This window comes from Schistocerca americana, chromosome 4, assembly GCF_021461395.2.
Source record: "Schistocerca americana isolate TAMUIC-IGC-003095 chromosome 4, iqSchAmer2.1, whole genome shotgun sequence".
Taxonomy (NCBI): Eukaryota; Metazoa; Arthropoda; class Insecta; order Orthoptera; family Acrididae; genus Schistocerca; species Schistocerca americana.
This window is the reverse complement of record NC_060122.1, coordinates 166,250,035-166,275,334: the sequence shown is the minus strand read 5'-3', so window position 1 is coordinate 166,275,334 and position 25,300 is coordinate 166,250,035.

Genomic DNA, 25,300 nt, shown 5'->3' with positions numbered 1-25,300 from the left:
CGAAACAAAATTTCTACGAAGACCCCCACGCGCGGTATGTCACAGGTCAGCCGGCTCTTCTGAAATCAAAATTGAGGTGACGACAGCGAAGTATATAAGATTGTTTAGGAGTTGTACCTCGCTTAAGTTATTTGGACCAAAGGAAACAAAAAGGCGGCCATTTGTAGAAAACTGGGTTTTTTTCATCGATTTTCGACTTCGTCGGCCAAGTAAACATATTTATAGTTGAGGGATTGAAATAAAAGTGGTACAACTCCTAGACAATTTAGTTAGCTTCGTCGGAAACAAAGAATCATGGCAATCGGTTCAGCAGATTTGAAGTTACCATACCGCGCGATAAAAAAAAGCGTCATTTCGAGTAAAACGAGTTTGAAGTTTTGACTACATATAAATTCAATATTGTGCAACGTACGTTGAATCTGCTATTCCGGGTCCATAAACTATTCCTTCCTCTTCCTCATAGAGGGCGTTTTGCTCGATCAGGGCCATCCTGCGCTGCTCAAGAGCTGCTCGTACAGCCGTTGACTAGCTGTTTTCGGCCGCTTGAATACGGTGTTCGTCCGAATGCTTAACGAACTGCGTCGAATAGAGTCTCAGGGTGACGTCCATCGTTGTCATGATCTTCAGAATTGCTGAAAACCATTCGTTGAAGCTGCTCACTGCCAGGAAGTCGCAGTTTCCACAGTCTTCGCACCAGAATGCAAATGCTTGGGGCCTAACTTCCAAACACACGCGATAAAACTTTCATCTGAATTTTGAGTGTTTCATCCCAAATACCGGTACAATAACGCGTCCTCCGAAAGAAAACAAACAGATGCGTGAAAAAGGACGATTTCAGGCAGGTGCATTTTTTTGTTCAGCCGCGAATAACAAACATTTCCGTTCCGTATTCGGATAAACCGTTTCAAGGATGGATTCTAAACACTTTTATCGATCCAAAAATGCAATTTTAAAAAATCGATTTTTTGAACCAAAAGATAGTAAACTTGCCCGTAAGAAGCGGTCTACTTATACGGGCACATAGATTAAACCTGTATTTATCAAGGCTATGTCCCACAAAACGAGCATTTAGGCCCGGAGTCTATTTTGTAACGCAATCTGACCTGTAATAATAAGAAAAGAAGCAAGTAGAATATGACACGCTTACAACAATCTGCGCAGCTTGAAATTAGCAGGTAGAGCTTATATGAGTGATCATCACACGGTGTAAAAAACTATTGGAAAATTGTACCATACTTACAATGTACTGATGTTCCCACTGGTATTCGCTGCTGGACAGTACTCAACCAGGTTACCAATTCCGTGAACGTGATCTGTCAGTCGTACGTTCTTAATTATCATTACCTTGAAATCTTCTCTTTCTCCACTCGTGTCGCTCCTTGATGTTGTGATCATGTTACGCAGTGCCACTCTTAGCTGTATCGAACTTCTTCTCTGTCTGTAGGAAAGCGCTGTCAGAATGAAAGACTGTGCTTGCTACCCACTAGCTACGAAATCACGTTGTCACTTCTTTTCAAAATCCTTTTGCATTTAGTAGTTCCCATAACACTTTAGATATATCAAACATTCACGTTTATGGAAAATGAAAGTTTCTACACACCAAATCCGTAAAGTTGGGCACTGGACTCGCATTCGGGAGGACGACGGTTCAGCCCCGCGTCCGGCCGTCCTGATTTAGGTTTTCGGTGATTTGCCTAAATCGCTCCAGGCAAATGCCGGGATGGTTCCTTTCAAAGGGCACGGCCGAATTCCTTCCCCATTCTTCCCTAATCTGATGAGACCGATGACCTCGCTGTTTGGTCTCTTCCCCCAAACAACCCAGCCCTGTAATGCTGGGAGCCGGCCGGGGTGGCCGATCGGTTCTAGGCGCTACAGTCTGGAACCGCGTGAACGCTACGGTCGCAGGTCGAATCCTGCCTCGGGCATGGATGTGTGTGATGTCCTTAGGTTAGTTAGATTTAAGTAGTTCTAAGTTCTAGGAGACTGATGACCTCAGAAGTTAAGTCCCATAGTGCTCAGAGCCATTTTTTTTGTAATGTTGGGAAACAGTATTACTAGCGTCCTGCTTGACACAGTGAAGTAGTTTGAATATCTGGGCGTAACGTTACAAAGCGATATGATATGGGACGAGCATGTGGTAACTGTGTTGGGGAAGGCGAATGGTCGATTTCCGTTTATTTGAAGAATTTTATGAAAGAGTGGTTCACCTGTATAGGAGACCGCATAAGGGACGCTGCTGGAGAACAGCTGGAGTGTTTGGGATCTGTACCAGGTCGGATTGAGGGAAGACATCGAAGCAACTCAGATGTTGGCTGCTACATTTGTTACCAGTAGTTTCGAACACTACGTAGATGTTACGGAGATGCTTCGGGAACTCAAAAGGGAATCCCCTCAAGGAAGGAAGGCGAAGTTCTTCTCCAGAAACACTACTGAGAAAATTTAAACAACCGGCATTTGAAACTGATTGCCAAACGAATCTTCTACCGCTAACATTCATTATGCGCAAGGACCGCGAAGATACGACAAAAAAATAGGATTCTTACAAAAAGTCGTTTTTTCCTAGCTCTATTTGCGTCTGGAACAGGAAAAAAAGTGACTAGTAGCCGAACAGGGTACCCTGCGCCATGCACCGTACGGTGGCATGCGGAGTATCCGTGTAGATGTAGATGTAGTACGTTCAACGACAGAGTAGAATCAAAGTGCGACATGTTGCTACCTTGAGCAGAAACATATTCCACCACAACTTGTAGCTAAACAATGCAATGGAGTGAATCCTCGCCACGAGATCTGCGTGTACACACGTCAAAAAAAAGTTTTTCGTCACCCCGATTCCCAGAACTCCTGAAGATTGACGTTGACTGTGGATATTGTATCACGGACACAGTCCCTTTGACTGTTCGGAGACGTCACTAAACAAGCCAAAAGATGTAAACAACAACGCATGAGCAGCGCCTATTACACGGAGGGGGTCCGACAGCCGATCAGTTCCAGTCATTCCACCTGGAAGGAGGAACACAGCTCATGTTGTATGTAGTTCAACCGTGCCTTGACGGTCAATACCGTGGTTCGATCAATTCCGCGTTGTTGCTTTGTCCCAGAAAGGCCTCTCAACAAGAGAAGTGTCCAGGCGTCTCGGAGTGAACCAAAGCGATGTTGTTCGGACAAGGAGGAGATACAGAGAGACAGGAACTGTCGATCACATCCCTCGTTCAGGCCACCCGAAGGGCTACTATTGCAGAGGATGACCACTACCTACTGATTATGGCTCGGAGGAACCCTAACAGCAACACCACCACGCTGAAAAATGCTTTTCGTGCAGCCACAGGACGTCGTGTTACGACTCAAACTGTGCGCAACTTCATTCCCGACTTCCGTTGCGAAGTCCATCTTTGCAACCACGACACCATGCACCATGCTCCATGGGCCCGACAACATGCCGAATGGACCTCTCAGGACTGGCATCACATTCTCTTCACCGACGAGTGTCGCATATGCCTTTAACCAGACAATCGTCGAAGACGTGTTTGGAGGCAACCCGGTCAGGCTGAACGCCTTAGACACACGGTCCAGCGAGTACAGCTAGGTGGGGGTTCGCTGTTGTTTTGGGGTGGCATTATGTGGGGCCGACGTACGCCGCTGGTGGTCCTGGAAGGCGACGTAACGGCTGTACGACACGTGAATGCCATCCTCCGACCGTTAGTGCAACCATACCGACAGCATATTGGCGAGGCATTCATCTTTATGGACGACAATTCGCGCCCCCATCGTCCACATCTTGTGAATAACGTCCTCCAGGATAACGACATCGCTCGACTAGAGTGGCCAGTATTTTCTCCAGACACGAGCGCTATCGAACATGCCTGGGGTAGACTGAAAAGGGCTGTTTATGGATACGTGACCCACCAACCACACTGAGGGATCTACGCCGAATCGGCGTTGAGTAGTGGGACAATCTGAACCAAGAGTGCCTTGATGAACTTGTTGATAGTATGTCACGACGAATACAGGCATGCATCAATGCAAGAGGACGTGCTACTGGGTATTAGAGGTACCGGTGTGTACGGCAATCTGGACCAGAACCTCTGAAGGTCTCGCTGTATGGTGGTACAACATGCAATGTGTGGTTTTCACGAGCAATAAAAATGGCGGAAATGATGCTTATGTTGATCTCTATTCCAATTGTGCGTACAGGTTGTGGAACTCTCAAAACCGAGGTGATGCAAAAGTCTTCTGATAATATTTCTTTGCCGGCCGCGGTGGTCTCGCGGTTCTAGGCGCGCAGTCCGGAACCGTGCGACTGCTACGGTCGCAGGTTCGAATCCTGCCTCGGGCATGGATGTGTGTGATGTCCTTAGGTTAGTTAGGTTTAAGTAGTTCTAAGTTCTAGGGGACTGATGACCACAGCTGTTAAGTCCCATAGTGCTCAGAGCCATTTGAGCCATTTAATATTTCTTTATCGGACTTCGTACATTGAATAATTCCAAAGCATTGGCTTGTGCTGGACCATTCATGAGATTTGTAATAGCTTGCAACATTAGTGAAACACAAGATTGAATATCACTGTATTCACAAAATATTACACTAAACTAAATTACCTAGACACTTACATTAATTCTGTTGCCGTGTGCAACTTTGCGTGCACCTATTGAGATTTCGTCTCGATAAATTAGCAATAATGGCGTTGCGTCAAATAATTATCTGCAGGATGGAAGATAGGCGTCCGATCTGGACCACAACAAGAACAAAAAAGGTGCCGTCTTCTTGGAAAGACAACATAAGTGCGTAATTATTGTAATGTTTCAGCGGTTGCACGCCACAGTCGATAGAACCGCTTATACTAATTAACATCTTAAGTAATTCTTTATTTATATTCTCAACTTATATCTATGTTTTTGTAATATATCATCGCCCAATCTGCAAATGTGCCTTTAAATTGCCCCGTGAATTGCGAGGCGAAAGGACGCGCTTGCAGGCGAGCAATTCACTATGAAGCACATTCAATACAACATTTACATACATATTCAAATACAATTCATAGTATACAATATTTGAAAGACGCGCGTGAATGTTGGCATTGCCGCTGCCGCGTATGCGCAGTCGCGTGTATTTCAGTGGGGCAGTAGCCGTTAAGAGTGTTGAACTGGCGACACGGTGTACACAGTTTGCATACAGTTCGTATGTGCATGTGCGCAAGACACCACTGTGACAGGACAATCCAAGAAGTTTTTACAAAAAATATGCACTAACATTTAAATCAGGTAGAGTAATCTTGAAACTACTACATGTATTAAAGCAAAATACATTTCATTATTGGTCATTGTCTCCCATGGACAGTGTTGCTTTTAAAATGGGTTTCTGTTTCAAATTAGCTGTCTTTGCACTACGTGTCGTCGTTTGCAGTTCATATTCATAATACATACAATAATAACGCTAAGGTAGGCATAGTTTCGGTAGTTATCATTACGTAAATGTTATTGCATATCAACGTCACTGTTCACAGATTTGGCAACCGATATGTGACCATATTCACTCGTTGCACTGTTTATTTTCATTGATAACACTGTGTTTCCTAGGTCTTGGGTCGCGTGATTGAAGACCAGTGGATTTCCACTCCACAATATAAGTTCCGTGAAGACATGGATGCAAGATTTCGGACGGCAAATCGATCCTCGATTTGTTCAGGCGAGAGTGGCCGTCGTATTCCGAGAACATTACATTCCCCGAAGTCCCATCCAAAATTCCTCCACCCGTGGAGTTGCCTTCACTGCTTTTGTGCATCGCGACCGTGGTTCCAGTGGTTTACCAGTTCCATACTTTGCACATTTCAAGTGGTTCAAATGGCTCTGACCACTATGGGATTTAACATCTGAGGTCATCAGTCCCCTAGAACTTAGAACTACTTAAACCTAGCTAACCTCACACACATCCATGCCCGAAGCAGGATTCGAACCTGCGACCGTAGCGGTCGCGCGGTTTCAGACTGAAGCGCCTAAACCGCTCGGTCACACTGGCCGGCCTTTGCACAGTGCAACGCGGTAAATGTCATTAGTCGATGCACTACAAATGTTATTGCACTTCACATGCACAGTTCCATCCCGCTCACAGTGTACCTGGCGGTGTACAAAGAGTGTTATTTAACAAGTTTATACATAAATATTTCATCATGATCATTCTCATAACGGTGTATGAAGAGTAGTTTTTAACAATTTTACACACACGCTTCATCGCGATTACAGGCATTGCTATGTATGTAGAATGTCTCTAAAGCAGTCTCTTTCACATAAATTTCGTGGTTTTATACGTTTTCATACATATTACGAATTTTGATCACTATTACACATAATCATATTACATTTTGCTTTACATCAATATAGATACATAGTTGTATTACATTTTGGCTTTACGTGGATTACAAGTATTTACACAATCTTACAAATATTACAGATTTTTGAACGCAATTTTGCATTCGCGAATGATGTCTCCTGAAATTGGAAAGATTGGACACAACATCTGGATACGTCAACAAACAAGCCCAAGCGCACGTATACTAATGGACAAACGTCTAAAGCAACACACAAAAATCAAATCTACAGAATTCTCGCGTTACGAGTGTGTGTAGAGTGTGTATTGGCATTGGCTTCACATAAACATATGTTATGCAGTATGAAGTGCGTCTAATCCGTTCCTAAGTGATAATGTTTGGTTGTCGTGTGGTTTTGCGTACACGTCAATCAGTAAGGAATAGTCGTTGACCGACGCTACAGTTAGTCAATTATGTTGTCTCAAAAACATTTTCATCACACTTGCGTAAATGTCATTATAACATTTGCGTTAAAATTTTGGACGATGTTGTTTAAGTACGTTCGGCGAAGTCGAAATATCTTCTTTCTTCTTATGCCGCTGACTGGATCAGCTGAAATGAAATTTCTTATGCTACCTAATTTCCTTGCAGTAGTACTGAGAGGAACAAGTGTGAGTCAAATGAAAACCTTAAATTTGTAATAACAAATCGAAATTTCGCGCCGTTGTTCTGAAAGCTGGTAAGCGTGCTACAAACAGCGTGCAGAGTAGCCTGTAGGTGGCATTATAGTGCAGATGCACACATACCGTCGCAGTATCAGTATAAAGATGGCCGCCCCACTTGCGACTTGCACCAGGGAAGAACAGCGTTCAGTTATTCGGTTTTTGCGTAGTGAAGGTGTGAAACCTATTGAAATTCATCGACGAATGAAGGTTCAGTACGGCGTTGCATGTTTATCACAGCAGCAAGTCTACGAATGGATTAGGAAGTTCACAAATAGTGTGACTTCAGTGGAAGATGCTCCTCGTTCAGGTCAGGCACAACGAGTTGTGACTCCACAGAACATTACAGCAGTTGAAGCCATAGTGAAGGAAAACCGCCGAGTGACACTGAATGACATTGCAGCATGTTTACAGATTAGTCATGAGTCAGCAAACCACATTGTGCATGATGTGCTCCAGTTTAACGAAGTGTCTGCAAGATGGGTGCCACGGTAGCTGACTCCTGAAATGAGAGAACGACGTGTTGATGCTTGTGAAGAATTTCTTCGGCGTTTTGAACGAGAAGGTGATGGCTTCCTTGCAAGAATCGTTACTGTGGACAAAACCTGGGTTCAGTTCCACCAACCGGAAACGAAGAGAGCGAGCAAGGAATGGCGCCATTCCTCAATACCAAAACCAAAGAAGTTTCGAACAGAACCATCAGCAGGGAAGGTTATGCAGACTCTCTTTTGGGACGAAAAAGGCGTTATTTTGGAGCATTACATGCCTAGAGGGACCACTGTCACCAGTGCATCATACACAGATCTCCTAAAAAATCATCTGCGAGCTGCAATTAAATAAAGGCGAAGTGGATTGCTGTCAGCAGGTGTCCTTCTGCAGCATGACAATGCAAGGCCCCACACTGCCCGTACAACAGTTGCAACTATCACAGACCTGCATTTTGAGTGTCTTCCTCATCCACCATACCCACCAGACCTTGCAACAAGTGATTTCCATATGTTTGGACCACTGAAAGACGCAATGGGAGGAAAGAAGTTCCGTTCTGATGAAGAGGTACGCCATGCGGTGCATGAGTGGTTGCGCGGAGTACCAAATGAATTTTTTTCTAAAGGAATTTATGCACTTTGTAGGCGCTGGAGGACTTGGATTGAGCGTGGGGGAGATTATGATGAAAAGTGATACTGCTTTGTACCACTTCTACACAATAAATAATATTTTAAAAAATATTTAAGGTTTTCATTTGACTCACCCTCGTACATCTGTTTATAAATATACATTTTACTTGCTCAGTACTTATAGATACTCGTTTACTACTTATAATGAAATACTCTTAAGTCCTGGTGAGCGTAAAGCCCAATGATTGTATTTGTTTTTGGGTTCTGCAACAGGTATGCTCCAGAATGCAGTATGTTGACAATTACATATGGACCATCGTACAGCAGGCGCCGCTTTAGTGCAGAAGATTTGTGGTGAGTACTCTATAGTACTTGCATGCCTACCTTGAATTTCTGCTCTCCCGTAACGGTACTGGAGTAGTATCTGTTTGTTGCATTACCATGCTGCGACAGCGTGGTTAGTACTTCTCTTACTTTTTCATCATGCAACAGCGGCTGAGATGAAACCTTTGGCAGTGCATCACTCCACTCATTTGATTCTTTGCTGTCGAAAACAAGCTCGTTAGGTGTACAGGTTGTGTCATATATATTCAGGTTGTTGTGAACTTCTTCAAATAGTGACGAAAAACTTACCCAATTAGAATGCTGTATAGGTATATACGTCCTCATGAATCTGTTCAGTTCTCTGAAAATCCGTCAGTAGGATTAGATTGTGGACTAAACTTCAGAATAAAGATGCTCTTAATGCTATTGTCCTTTAAGAATTTACGCCATTTGTACCCTGTGTAGTACTTAGTGTTGTCAGATAAAATTGCCTTTGGTTTTCCCATATGAGGAATGTAGTCACTTGAACATAGTCTGAGGATTGGGGTAGCAGTTGCAGATTTTATGGTGTACAGCTTAACATGTTTAGAAAATATGTCACAAAATGCTAAAATATACTTCTCAGAACCACTATTTGTTGGATGTGCACCACTTACGTTTGTACGTATAGTCTCCAGAGGTGTGCTGGGTAGTATGCAGTGCAGATATGTCTTTGAAGATAGGTTCTGAGGTTTAGATTTCTGACAAGATATGCACGTTTTAAGTACATTGTGAATCTTTCGTCTCGTATTAGCGAAATAACAATACGTGCTAAGTTTTGCAAGGCACTTCTTCGTTTCATAACGTCCCCAGACTAAGTGTGTGTGCCAGATTAAGTTGTGTACAGAGTCCTTGGGAATATATACACACCACTTAGAGCCATCAGAATGACGACGACAGAATAACACGTCATTATATATCAGATAGCGGCTAGACAGTGGATGGTCAGGTTGATCTATGACTAAAGTTCTCATTTTGTTCCAATTCGGATCAGAGTTTTGTAAAGCTGCCATATATCTACACAAATCAATGTAATATTGGTAACATTGTATATCTTGCGTTAGGAGCATTGTGTAGTCGTTCACATTATCAATATCAGTGTTACAGTCACTCATACCTTGTGAAAGAGTAATTCTACAGAGATAAAGTCCAGCGTGATAATCTAGGCTGAACTAACTTACATGTTAAGAAAACTGTCAGAGCTTGGTGATCTGTATAAATTTTCGTGTGGTTACCATACAAATAATAGTTAAACTTTTCGAAAGCCCAGAGATTAGAAAGAGTTTCAAGTTCAGTGGTTGAACAAGTATGTTCACATTCACTTAAAGTACAGCTTGCAAATCTAACGATTTTTATCTGTTCTTCTTCTCCATTCTTAACTATGTGAAGTAAGCAACAAACCAAGCCACTGCATTATGCGTAACATGTCATACAAAAATCTAAACTGAAGTCTGGATGGTCTAAAACGCTTGCATTCACCAATGTGTGCTTAATGTTATCAGAACCTTGCTGGCACTGCTCATACCAGATCCATACCTGATTCTTCTTAAGTAAATCGAGGAGATGTTTACTGTTCAATAGTTGTTGGGGCAGGAAACGTCAAAAGAAAGAAGAGAGTCCTAGATATGACTTTAGTTCATTTTTAGCGCGAGGACTAGGAAAATTATTAATAGCGTCCAACCTACCTGGATCAGGGCGTATACCCTGTGCAATGATTAGGTGGCAAGATACCTAATCTCACTACAAGCAGATTTTGACTTTTTTAGGTACCTGTTACACCAGCTTGTGCAAATTTATCCAGAATCTTTTCAAGGGTGTCAAGATGTTCATTCCAAGTCTTAGTGGCTATCAAAAGATCATCGACATATAGTGTAACAATCTCAACTATCTCGTCACCAAGCACAGTATCCAAAGCAGTAATAAATATGCCTGAAATAACGCGCAGTCCGAAAAGAAGAACGAATTAATTTGTTCGCCCCCCCCCCTCTCGAATATGAAAGCACTATATATTCTGGAATCGGGAGTGAATACGATGAGCCAAAACGAATTTGTCAAGTGGATCGTGGAAAAGTACGTAGCATCTAAAAGTTTGTGTAATTGTTCCTCTAAATTTTCTAGTTTCGTGTGTACAGGTACTATAGTTTCATTTATGGCACGTGCGTCCAACACCACTCTAATATTTTCATTAGGTTTCTTGACAACAAGTAATGGACTACAGTAGGGAGATGCGGAAGGTTCGATGATCGTCCACTGTAACATCTGTTTAAGTTCTTGCCACACCGCAGGTAATTGAGATAGTGTTACTTTATAGGTTTTGTGATAGAAAATCTGGTGAGGCTTGCCTTCAATTATATAAACATATGTCTTAATGACACTTGGTCGTTCAATAAAAACCTGTATATACTTAGGTCGTACTTGATAAAGCTCATTGCGTCATCATCAGTAATAGCACTGGTTTCACTTAATTTTTGGCTAATCAGTGTTTTAAAGTCATCATATTCTCTATCAGGTGCAAGTGTCTGTGTGTTTGTTTTGTCACTCTCCTGAAAAACTTGAATTCTGCATGCAGTACAATACTTGTTATGCCCGAGATTGCTGGTATCTAAGTCAGTCGTGATTTCACTGGCCCAATGTCTAAGGAAACATTTACGTTTCGAGAAGTCAGTAATGCTATCCTCCTCGCATAACATATCTAAACGTTGTTGTTGTTGTTGTCTTCAGTTCTGAGACATTTCGAAAGCTTCTATTCTCTTCTTGTCTAAACTATTTATCGTCCACGTTTCACTTCATACATGGCTACACTCCATACAAATACTTTCAGAAACGACTTCCTAACACTTAAATCAATACTCGATGTTAACAAATTTCTCTTCTTCAAAAACGCTTTCCTAGCCACTGCCAGTCTACATTTTATATCTTCTCTACTTCGACCATCATCATTTATTTTGCTCCCCAAATAGCAAAACTCCTTTACTAATGTAAGTGTCTCATTTCCCAATGTAATTCCATCAGCATCCCCCGACTTAATTCGACTACATTCCATTATCCTCGTTTTGCTATTGTTGATGTTCGTCTTATACCCTCCTTTCAAGACACTGTCCATTCTGTTCAACTGCTTTTCCAAGTCCTTTGCTGTTTGTGACAGAATTAAAATGTCATCGGCGAACCTCAAAGTTTTTATTTCTTCTCCATGGGTTTTAATACCTACTCCGAACTTTTCTTTTGTTTCCTTTACTGCTTGCTCAATATACAGATTGAACAGCATCGGGGAGAGGCTACAACCCTGTCTCACTCCCTCCGCAACCACATCTTCCCTTTCATGTCCCTCGACTCTTATAATTGCCATCTGGTTTCTGTACAAATTGTAAATAGCCTTTCGCTCTTTGTATTTTACCCCTGCCACCTTCAGAATTTGAAAGAGAGTATTCCAGTCGACATTGTCAAAAGCTTTCTCTAAGTCTACAAATGCTAGAAATGTAGGTTTGCCTTTCCTTAATCTTTCTTCTAAGATAAGTCGTAGGGTCAGTATTGCCTCACGTGTTCCAACATTTCTACGGAATCCAAACTGATCTTCCCCGAGGTCGGCTTCTACCAGTTTTTCCATTCGTCTGTAAAGAATTCGCGTTAGTATTTTGCAGCTGTGACTTATTAAAATGATAGTTCGGTAACTTTAACATCTGTCAACACCTGCTTTCTTTGAGATTGGGATTATTATATTCTTCTTGAAGTCTGAGGGTATTTCGCCTGTCTCATACATCTTGCTCACCAGATGGTAGAGTTTCGTCAGGACTGGCTCTCCCAAGGTTGTCAGTAGTTCTAATGGAATGTTGTCTACTCCGTGGGCCTTGTTTCGACTCAGGTCTTTCAGTGCTCTGTCAAACTCCTCCCGCAATATCATATCTCGAATTTCATCTTCATCTACATCCTCTTCCATTTCCATAATATTGTTGTCAAGTACATCGCCCTTGTATAAACCCTCTATAGACTCCTTCCACCTTTCTGCCTTCCCTTCTTTGCTTAGAACTGGGTTGCCATCTGAGCTCTTGATATTCATACAAGTGGTTCTCTTCTCTCCAAAGGTCTCTCTAATTTTCCTGTAGGCAGTATCTATCTTACCCTAGTGAGATAAGCCCCTACATCCTTACATTTGTCCTCTAGCCATCCCTGCTTAGCCATTTTGCACTTCCTGTCGATATCATTTTTGAGACGTTTGTATTCCTTTTTGCCTGCTTCATTTACTGCATTTTTATATTTTCTCCTTTCATCAATTAAATTCAATATTTCTTCTGTTCTCCAAGGATTTCTATTAGCCCTCGTCTTTTTACCTACTTGATCCTCTGCTGCCTTCACTACTTCATCCCTCAGAGCTACCCATTCTTCTTCTACTGTATTTCTTTCCTCCACTCCTGTCAATTGTTCCCTTATGCTCTCCCTGAAACTCTCTACAACCTCTGGTTCTTTCAGTTTATCCAGGTCCCATCTCCTTAAATTCCCACCTTTTTGCAGTTTCTTCAGTTTCAATCTGCAGTTCATAACCAATAGATTGTGGTCAGAATCCACATCTGCCCCTGGAAATGTCTTACAATTTAAAACCTGGTTCCTAAATCTCTGTCTTACCATTATATAATCTATCTGATACCTTTTAGTATCTCCAGGGTTCTTCCATGTATACAGCCTTCTTTCATGATTCTTAAACCAAGTATTAGCTATGATTAAGTTATGCTCTGCACAAAATTCTACAAGGCGGCTTCCTCTTTCATTTCTTCCCCCGAATCCATATTCACCTACTATGTCCTTCACTCCCTTTTCCTGCTGTCGAATTCGAGTCACCCATGACTATTAAATTTTCGTCTCCCTTCACTACCTGAATAATTTCTTTTATCTCATCATACATTTCATCAATTTCTTCGTCATCTGCAGAACTAGTTGGCATATAAACTTGTAATACTGTAGTAGGCGTGGGCTTCGTGTCTATCTCGGCCACAATAATGCTTCACTATGCTGTTTGTAGTAGCTTACCCGTACACCTATTTTTTTATTCATTATTAAACCTACTCCTGCATTACCCCTATTTGATTTTGTATTTATAATCCTGTATTCACCTGACCAGAAGTCTTGTTCCTCCTGCCACCGAGCTTCACTAATTCCCACTATATCTAACTTTAACCTATCCATTTCCCTTTTTAAATTTTCTAACCTACCTGCCCGATTAAGGGATCTGACAATCCACGCTCCGATCCGTAGAACGCCAGTTTTATTTCTCCTGATAACAACGTCCTCTTGAGTAGTACCCGCCCGGAGATCCGAATGGGGGACTATTTTACCTCCGGAATATTTTACCCAAGAGGACGCCATCATCATTTAATCATACAGTAAAGCTGCATGCCCTCGGGAAAAATTACGGCCGTAGTTTCCCCTTGCTTTCAGCCGTTCGCAGTTCGCAGTTCTACGTTTTTATGCATGTAAAAGTAAAATATTTTTACCGTGTACACATAAAATTCCTGTTGTGTAACGGTGCTGGAGGTCCAATGATCACAGTCGATTTTTCAAGTTTCTGCTACATTTTGACCTTTTCGTTCGATAGATCTAGGATAAATGGTTCAAATGGCTCTGAGCACTATGGGACTCAACTGCTGAGGTTATTAGTCCCCTAGAACTTAGAACTAGTTAAACCTAACTAACCTAAGGACATCACAAACATCCATGCCCGAGGCAGGATTCGAACCTGCGACCGTAGCGGTCTTGCGGTTCCAGACTGCAGCGCCTTTAACCGCACGGCCACTTCGGCCGGCTAGATCTAGGATAGTTTCAACTTTCTTACGAATGTTTATAGTTTTGTACAAGGCTGAATGTGGAGGATTTATATAGACGGAAATTCAGTAATTGAAACATTTCTACCTAATGGTTGATCTATTTCATTAAAAGCTAATAACTGTCTCGCCGTTATACTTGATTTCTCTCCGAAGCTATTTTTCTCCTGAACCCAAATACTATCCTACATATCTGTGTAAACTGAATAATTTTTTGTTGTCCATTCCGCAACTGTGACTAATAATACCACTAGTTACAACAGATTCCGCATTAACAGATAGAAAAGATTTGACGTTTATGTGGGGAAATTAGAGAATCCACGACAGAAGTGACGTTTATAGCGCAGTTCCAAATTTACCTTTTACTGAGTTTGTCCTCTGACAGAAATGTACCAAGACGATCCTGCGCCGCTGGAAGAACTGCCAAAGCAATTCTACATTTTTCTATGCATGTTTAACAACTTTCAAAAGTTTGTAATGTATGCAGGTTTGACAAAAACGGAACATAATCAAACAATTAATATTTAAATGAACTATATTGAAGTAAAATATTGCACAAAGATATTAATCTGTCATTATAGTAAATACATTATAATTTGGATAAATTTGCTAAAAACTGAAAATAAAAGAAACTCTGTCTTATTGTTTGTAGCATCTACTGTGCATTAGTTTTAGTGTGATGTTTAATAAAGAACAGATCTCATTGGTGCCTCGTAAATTGTTAACAATCCACACATTACTGTTTGGATATGAATATGGTATGTAAATCAGAGTTCAGAAATAACCTTTTCCAAAAATTTTGTTGTTATTATAATTTCGCTTTCCATTTTCTTTATTTGAGGGAAGCAAACTCATTGATTATGCTACTGATGTCCTGTTTAAGAGCTGTGCGCTATTGCACGGACAACATATCAAAATTTGATAATTCACTTACTCCCACACTCTACTATAATTTGCTTAAAATGCATTCACAAGATACTTCAGTCACTGACATTGTCATAAGCATATTTAAGGCTACTTCAGTGTTTGGATAAGTATCTTTCAACCCATACTTTGTAAACAGAACTCAAAATATAGAAATGAGAAGCTATGTTAATGAAACTTCCTGCCAGATTAAAACTGTGTGCCGGACCTAGACTCGAACTCGGGACCGTCGTGCTTGGGTAACTCAGATGGTAGAGCACTTGTCCGCGAAAGGCAAAGCTCCCGAGTTCGAATCTCAGTCCGGCACACGGTTTTACTCTGCCAGGAAGTTTCATATCAGCGCACACTCCGCTGCAGAGTGAAAATATCATTCTGGAAACATCCCCTAGGCTGTGGCTAAGCCATGTCTCCGCAATATCCTTTCTTTCAGGAGTGATAGTTCTGCAAGGTTCGGAGGAGAGTTTCTGTAAAGTTTGGAAGGTAGGAGACGAGGTACTGGCAGAAGTAAAGCTGTGAAGATGGGGCCACAGTCGAGCTCGGGTAGCTCGGTTGGCAGAGCACTTGCACGCGAAAGGCAAAGGTCCCGAGTTTGAGTCTCTGTCCGGCACACAGTTTTAATCTGCCAGGAAGTTTCATATCAGCGAACATTCCGCTGCAGAGTGAAAATCTCATTCAAGCTATGTTAATGTTCTTCATCAGATCTTCTCCCTGGAACTTGAGTGGAGCTATTTCGCTGACTATCTCCTCTGTATCAACATGTCTGCTACGTTTGACACTGAAATTAACTACACATTTTTCAAGAAAAGTTACAGAACTGTCACTTATTGCGTAAGGTATAAATGTCTTATGAAATGGAGTGATACAAAGGGTGAGCCACCTGCCCATACCTATGTGTTTTATGCAACCTGAAATTCCACGTGCGTGATTTTCATATTCTCTTGTTTGCTATGTGCACACTATTATTCTTACAGAAAATAAGAATGTTTATCTCTGTAGGAAATTAAATGTAGTTAAATTTGGTACTGAGATGTGTTTTGGCTACAGACCGTAGTTTTCGTGTTACTTAAGGAAAACTTACAAAAATGACCTTCAAACGTGTTTTTCTTGAATAAATATAAAACAGTGGCTTGCAGCAAAAACGTGGCGCAGTATAAAGCTTAAGTACAACAAAAAGGTCCTGTTCATTCTTTTCTGTAAGATTGATTGTTTACGAACAGTGACCGAGAGCATACTAAAATTTCGCAACTCCCAGGAAAACTGAATCACCCTGAATTTGAGGTCTGTTTTCCGTTTCACTTATTCCTTTATCAAATACTCTGAAGAACTCTAGTTCTAACATCCTGACTACACTGCCTAAGTCGGCAGAAATCATAAAAGATACGGAAGCTTCGGTCAAATAGCATGTTTACTGCAGCACCCGCTCGCTGGCCTTTGAAATCCTACAATAGCACTGTTGAAGATCCAACAATATCTCGTTTCTTGAATATGAGTGAGTTATGCCGGCTGCGTAAACCAAGCCCACTTATCTCTTGTTATTTTTCTGGTCAGTTCCCCCTCCCCGCCCCTCCTCCAGCTCCGCATCCCACCATTGCCTCAGTACGCCATGTTATCTGACAACAGTGCCTCTCATTTCTGGCTACCGAGTTTAAGCTAACGGTCAATTTCCTGTACTGAGATAAAGAAACTAATTTATTCGTGATTAGTTTGCGTAGGTAATCTAATAATGTGATTAACGTAGGCTGGCTATTTATGGCGGGTGCCTGTTGATGCGCTAATATAATTTTATCCGCCCTTCCAAAATTCGATGTCCGTAATTTACATGTCATTAACGTTTAGTTATTTTAATTGCCACTGAATAATGCCCGACTCCGCATCGCTGGCGAATAGCGCTAATAGATACCAGCTGATAAATATTGCAGGGCCACGAATTTACGCGCTTTATTCCTGGCGGGATGAACCTGCAGTCCGCCCGCGGCGGGGCTAATAATAATTATGGAACGCTGTGGCAGTTTCTGTCAGCGGCCGGCCGGCCGCCTCCTGGGCAGCGGCCTTTCGGCGTGCGTTGTGCGCCGCACGCACGCGGCGAAACACGCCCGCGTTAATCTAATGGGGCGAGCGGCGCCGGGCACGAATCCTGCGACACGAATGAAAGCTCATTATGTGTACAGAGGCGGCGTTCGCCGCGTTAGGACTGGCCGGGGCCCATTAGACCGCAAAGCGCTGTCGCGGGCAGTGCGCCGCACTCTGCACACACACTGACCGGAGCTGCAGTTCACTGCAGAGGTTTTGCGGTCAGTGGACATTTCTGACAAGGGCTTTTGTAGAAGCACGGCCTGTATTCGTAAGGGCCAGCGGTGTGCTGCAGCCCGGTCTTTGTCCTCAGTATCCGCTATAAGCCCTACCCAATCGTTCTGGACGTTCGATGTTCCATTGACTACAGAAAATACGATTAACTGGGTTCGCCTTGCATCGAGAGCACAGTTTAAGGACATGAGGAAAGAAACAGGCACGTCAGCGTTAGTTACTAGCGAGTCAAACGAATTTTGAATGCACTTTCCATTCTCCACTCTATGGAGCATATAGGGCTGTATTACATTGGGACCACATTTCACTTATGTATATACACTGAATCGTCAAAGAAACTAGTGTAGGCATGTGTATTCAAATTCGGAGATGTGTAAACAGGCAGAATACGGCGCTGCGGTTGACAGCCTATGCAGGGTCGTCCATTGATCGTGACCGGGCCAAATATCTCACGAAATAAGCGTCAAACGAAAAAACTACAGAGAACGAAACTTGTCTAGCTTGAAGGGAGAAACCAGATGGCGCTATGGTTGGTCCGCTAGATGGCGCTACCATAGGTCAAACGGATATCAACTGCGTTTTTTAAAAATAGGAACCCCAATTTTTTATTACATTTTCGTGCAGTACGTAAAGAAATATGAATGTTTCAGTTGGACCACTTTTTTTCGCTTTGTGATAGATGGCGTTGTAATAGTCGCAAACATAAGGCCCAGAATTTTAGGCGAACAGTTGGTAACAGGTAGATTTTTTAAATTAAAATACAGAACGTAGGTACGTTTGAACATTTTATTTCGGTTGTTCCAATGTGATACATGTACCTTTGTGAACTTATCATTTCTGAGAACGCATGCTATTACAGCGTGATTACCTGTAGATACCACATTAATGCAATAAATGCTCAAAATGCTGTCCGTCAACCTCAATGCATTTGGCAATACGTGTAACATCATTCCTCTCAACAGCGAGTAGTTCGCCTTCCGTAGTGCTCGCAACATGCCTTGACAATGCGCTGAAGCATGTTGCCAGGCGTTGTCGGTCGATCACGATAGCAAATATCCTTCAACTCTCCCCACACAAAGAAATCCAGGGACGTCAGATCCGGTGAACGTACGGGCCATGGTATGCAGCTTCGACGACCAATCCACCTGTCATGAAAAAAGGCTGTTCAATACCGCTTCCACCGCACGCGAGCAATGTGCCGGACATCCATCATGTTGGAAGTACATTGCCATTATGTCATGCAGTGAAACATGTTGTACTAACATGGGTAGAACATTACGTAGGAAATCAGCATTCTTGCACCATTTAGATTGCCATTGATAAAATGGGGGCCAATTATCCTTCCTCCCATAATGCCGCACCATACATTATCTCGCCAAGGTCGCTGATGTTCCACTTGTCGCAGCCATCGTGGATTTTCCGTTGCCCAGTAGTGCATATTATGCCGGTTTACGTTACCGCTGTTGGTGAATGACGCTTCGTCGATAAATAGAACGCGTGCAAAAAATCTGTCATTGTCCCGTAATTTCTCTTGTGCCCAGTGACAGAACTTTACACGACGTTCAAAGTCGTCGCCATGCAATTCCTGGTGCACAGAAATATGGTACGGGTGCAATCGATGTTGATGTAGCATTCTCAACACCGACGTTATTGAGATTCCCGATTCTCGCGCAATTTTTCTGCTACTGATGTGCGGATTAGCCGCGACAGCAACTAAAACACCTACTTGGGCATCATCATTTGTTGCAGGTCGTGGTTGACGTTTCACATGTGGCTGAACACTTCCTGTTTCCTTAAATAACGTAACTATCCGGCGAACGGTCCAGACACTTGGATGAAGTCGTCCAGGCTACCGAGCAGCATACATAGCACACGCCCGTTTGGCATTTTGATCACAATGGCCATACATCAACACGATAGCGGCCTTTTCCGCAATTGGTAAACGGTCCATTTTAACACGGGTAATGTATCACGAAGCAAATACCGTCCGCACTGGCGGAATGTTACGTGATACCACGTACTTATACGTTTGTGACTGTTACAGCGCCATCAGTCACAAAGCGAAAAAAGTGGTCCAACTCAAAGATTCATATTTCTTTACGTACTACACGAATATGTAATAAAAAATGGGGGTTCCTATTTTTAAAAAACGCGGTTGATATCCGTTTGACTTATGGCAACGCCGGCCGGTGTGGCCGTGCTCTTCTAGGCGCTTCAGTCTGGAACCGCGTGACCGCTACGGTCGCAGGTTCGAATCCTGTCTCGGGCATGGATGTGTGTGATGTCCTTGGGTTAGTTAGATTTAATTAGTTCTAAGTTCTAGGGGACTGATGACCACAAATGTTAAGTCCCATAGTGCTCAGAGCCATTTGAACTTATGACAACGCCATCTAGCGGGCCCACCATAGTGCCATCTACTTTCCCCCTTCAAGCTAGACGAGTTTAGTTCGTTGTAGTTTTTTCGTTTGATGCTTATTTCGTGAGATATTTGGCCCGGTCACTATCAATGGACCACCCTGAATAAGAAAATAAGTGTCTGGCTCCGTTGTTAGGTCGGTTACTGTTGCTAAAATGGCAGGTTTTCAAGATTTAAGTGAGTTTTAACGTGGTGTTATACTCGGCGCACGAGCGATGGGATACAGCATCTCATAGGTAGCGATGAAGTGGTTATTTTTCCATACGACCTTGCACGAGTGTACCGTGAATATCAGGAATTTGGTAAAATATCAGATTTCCGACATCGCTGCGGCCGGAAAAAGATCCTGCAGGAACGGGCCCAACGACGATTGAAGACGATCGGTCAACGTGACAGAAATGTAACCCTTCCGCAAGCTATTGCAAATTTCAATGCTGGGGCATCAACAAGTGTCAGCGTGTGAACTTCTCAAACATCAGCAATATGGGATTTCGCCTCGCGGGACTAGCCGAGCGGTCTCAGGCGCTGCAGTCGTTTGTGTTTGTCCTTATGATAATTTAGGTTAAGTAGTGTGTGAGCTTAGTGACTGATGGCCTTAGCAGTTAAGTCCCATAAGATTTCACACACATTTGAACATTTTTTGATATGGGGCGGAGCCCACTCGTGTACCCTTGATGACTGCACGACACAAAGCTTTACGCCTCGCCTGGGACCGTCAATACAGACACTGGACCTCTGATGACTGGATACATGCTGCCTGGTTGGACGAGTCTCGTTTCAAATTGTATCGAGTGGACGGACGTGTACGGGTATGGAGACAAACTCATGAATCCATGGACCCTGCATATCAGCTGGGGACTGTTCACGATGGTGGAGGCTCTGTAATGGTGTGGGGGCGTGTGCAGTTCGAGTGGTATGTGACCCCCGATACGTCTAGATACGACTCTGACAAGTGACACGTACGTAAGCACCCTGTCTGGTCACCTGCATCCATTTATGTCCACTGAGTATTCTGACGGACGTGGGCAATTCCAACAGGACAATGCGACATCCCACACGTCCGGAATTGCTGCAGAGTGGCTCCAGGAACACTCTTCCAAGTTTAAAGACTTCCGCTGACCACCAAACTCCCCAAACATGAACATTATTGAGCATATCTGGGGTGCCTTGCAACGTGCTGTTCAGAAGAGATCTCCACCCCCTCGTACTCTTATGGATTTACGGACAGCCCTGCAGGATTTGTGATGTCAGTTCCCTCCAGCTCTACTTCAGACATTAGTGAAATCCGTGCCACGTCATGTTGTGGCACTTCTGCGTGCTCGCGGGGGTCCTACACGATATTAGGCGGGTGTACAAGTTTCTTTGGCTCTTCGGTGCATAAGTAATGTGACGTAAAAATTATCGTATGTGAAACGAACGTCCGAAACCGTTTAAGATAAATAAATGAATAAGATTGTTAGCTAGTGAGAGAAGTGATGTGTGACTTTGCTGACAGACAATTTTCTTGCTGCAGTAATCACGTGGAATCTCAGTTTAATTACAGCACAGAATTATTGCTTCTTTAAACATTTGTTTGTCCGTCCAATCTATTCAGTCAAAATCCATTAAGCCGGCCAGGGTGGCCGAGCGGTTCTAGGCGCTACAGTCTGGAACCGCGCGACCGCTACGGTCGCAGGTTCGAATCCTGCCTCGGGCATGGATGTGTGTGACGTCCTTAGGTTAGTTAGGTTTAAGTAGTTCTAAGTTCTAGGGGACTGATGACCTCAGCAGTTAAGTCTCATAGTGCTCAGAGCCATTTGAACCATTTGAACCAAAATCCATTAAAGTTGGAGGTGTGCAGAGGTGATCCCAGTCGGGAGCATTTGCATGTGTTTTTTAAGTGTCTAGTTGGAGCGGGCTGTGCGAGTAATGAGTCATTTTAAAGTCAGGCACTTTTCAGACGAATGCCACGTGAGCTGATAGTCCAGCAGAGGCCTCCGCATTGGACACATCCTCTAAGGGAAAAAAAGACACACCGCGAAGCAATTATCCAAAAGGGACAGAAATTGAGGGATGTGATGTAGATGTACATGTACAGGTAAACAAATCGTTATAATGTCAGAAAAAATGGTTGATTTATTAAGAGTAAGAGCTTCGCAAATTTAGCTAGTCAATAATGCGGTGGATGGCAACGGCCTTGCCGCAGTGGCTACACCGGTTCCCGTGAGATCACCGAAGTTAAGCGCTGTCGGGCGTGATCGGCACTTGGATGGGTGACCATCCAGCCGCCATTCGCTGTTGTCATTTTTCGGGGTGCACTCGGCCTCGTGATGCCAATTGAGGAGCTACTCGACCGAATAGTAGCGGCTCTGGTAAAAGAAAACCATCACAACGGCCGGGAGTGCGGTGTGCTGACCACACGCCCCTCCTATCCGCATCCTCAACTGGGGATGACACGGCGGTCGGATGGTCCCGGTGAGCAACTTGTGGCCTGCAGACGGAGCGCTTTTTTAATAATGCGCTGGCCCACCCCTGGCCCTTTTGCAAGCAGTTACTCGGCTTCGGATTGATTGATAGAGTCAGTGGTTGTCCTCCTCCTCCAAACGCTCCCTCTTGGGAAGAGTCGCAGCGACCTTGGTAGACAAGGGGGGGCGAGGGGCTTGGCAAGCACGAAGACAAGCTGGAGAAACTCTTGCCGTGTGCAGGCAGGCTTTATGTTGCTGAAATATAAGTCCAGTACGGTTTACCGAGAAGCGAAACAAAAGGGGCACGTACTACTGTGTTGTTAGGGCGCCACAGATGACAACTAAACCGGTCCTGTTGTGAAATGAAATGCTCCAGAGACCATCGCTCCTGGGTGTTGGGCTGTAAGGTGGGCGACAGTCAGGTTGGTATCGACCACTCTCTGGGGCGTCTCAAGGTCGTTGGGGCTCAGTTCTAAGCGGGGCTCATCATTGACGACAGTTCTACTCCAGTCAATGAGATTTCGTGCCCGACACCACTGCAAAAAGGGCTTGTTGGTATTCAGAGCTCAATGGCAGTCTCCGAAAGGTGCGCCGTGAGCTCAGCTCCTTTCTGTGAACCGCCTGTTAATGGTCATTGTAGTCACTGAAGCACCAGTTGCACTTCGGATGGAAATGGAAATGTCGTGTGGCTAGGGCCTCCCGTTGGGTAGACCGTTCGCCTGGTGCAGGTCTTTCGATTTGACGCCACTTCGGCGACCTGCGCGTCGATGGGGATGAAATGATGATGATTAGGACAACACAACACCCAGTCCCTGAACGGAGAAAATCTCCGGCTCAGCCGGAAATCGAACCCGGGCCCTTTGGATTAACAGTCTGTTACGCTGACCACTCAGCTACCGGGGGCGGACTGCACTTCGGATCACTGATAATGATGAATCCGGGACTCTGACTGCCGCACTGACGATTGCTCGGTCCTTAACTTCCTGTCGTCTCTGGGTAGACCGCTTCCTTCTTGGCGGTTTGTTTGGCCGTGGTTCGAGCTTTCTTGTCAACATGGTCGAATAGTAGCGTCGCTCGTATTGAAATGTCGAGCTATTCGACGACGCTCTGGTATCGACATGCGCCCTGTTTGCTCTCGTTGCCATCTGCGTGGTGAAACACTGCTGCAGCGTGACACATTCATCCAACGACCGCTAGAGTTCACAGTTTTGCCGTTCCCGTCGAGACCTGTATAAATAACAGTTTGTGGCTAGTTTGTGTAACTTCTTTGTTGTACATCGTTTTTTGTCTTAGAGAGCAAATGTTCTTAATTTTCGCAGATAAAAATAAAAAAAAATTATCTGTATGTATTGTATGTTGTTTGTTGTTTATGTGCTTTTGTCGCTGTAAGTAGTGGTGTGTGTGAGTTCCGAAACACATGTTAAACTTCTAAACTTTACGTGATGAACTATATAAAGCCACTATGTGGTGAAACACGGATTAATTGAATGTTAATATGTAACTGAATGTAATAAATCGTAAAAGGAAATCTTTTGTATCTGAACATCCCTTTCCTTTGAGTAATTCAGGTAAGTCACCTAAAACAAAACGAGAGGTAGTTATGTCACCGAGGATTATGGTATATTAAGATGTTCAATACTATGTCACTAATCCAGTGCAATAGTTAGGTAAGTATTCAGATTTATTTCTTGTAATATCATGAATACAGGGCATGCTTTTGTGTATATCCTTTTGTGTCGGCGCTGCCACCAACGCGAATTTGGAATCCGGAGCTGGAGTTTGTCTACGTGATCAACATGATTGTGTTTTCCTCTGGTTAATATGAAGCAGTGTAATTAAGCCTGCAAAATATAGGCTCTTCTCATTGTTTCAAGATACTTGAAGATATATTGCAATTCAAGTCTTTCTGTATTACTTGTATAGAAAGAAAAAATGAATTAAACGATTGTAGTCGCAGGGGTGCCGATTCCTGGCTACTTAGGATTAATCCTTTGGTAATTTCGGATATCTGATGGGGCTAGTCCCTTTCCTTTGTCGATTCATCGGTCTTTCCATTTTCTTCTGAACTCACTGACACCATAAAAAAATGCGTGATACTTAATAATAACATAATCTTTGTACCTGTTGTGAAAAAACTGACTGTATAACGTCACAAAGGGAAAAAATGAATTATCGTAAGTATCATGACTGGACTACACTCCCTCGTAGACTGGATGCCTTACACGCTCCTAATAACTCTTGTGTTGACCCTCCTGGTTTCGTCCTAGCACAGCAAAATTTTCACCACACACAACCCCTGACCTACTTGTTTATTTGGCCGCTTTGACCTCTCGGTAAGAGACACTCCTCAACATGCGTCTCAAGTCGCCAGTAATTCAATACCAAGAAGAAACTGACTTACTGCTCCTTTTTCTTGTCCTTCTGATATGTGATTATCATAAACCATACATATTTCACCGAATTTGTGACGTATTCATCGGTGTTTAGCTATTTTTGCGAAAATATAATGGTAAAAATTGTGTGAATTATGAAGATGTGGACACAAGGTCATCACTACTGGTTATCGTGTCTGTTATGTCTTACACATTACACTGTGTGTTTCTGTGACTGCTACCATTTAAGCCGTTAGCCCATACAATAGCCAGGATGGGATTTGCAACATGGGATGCTTACACATTACACACATTGTACAGGAAATTACATCTAAATGGTAACATCAGAAAAAACGTATACTGAAGCAGTTCCTCATCCGTGGTGAAACATCTAACTGTATTATTGCTAGAATATGGCCCCTGTTAGACCTAAATAAGACCATATTACTTCTTGGTTTCTTCTCAGCACCATCAGTTTTCGGTGTCATTGAGCAACTGCAAAAACACCGTTTAGGATGCATTTCAATTA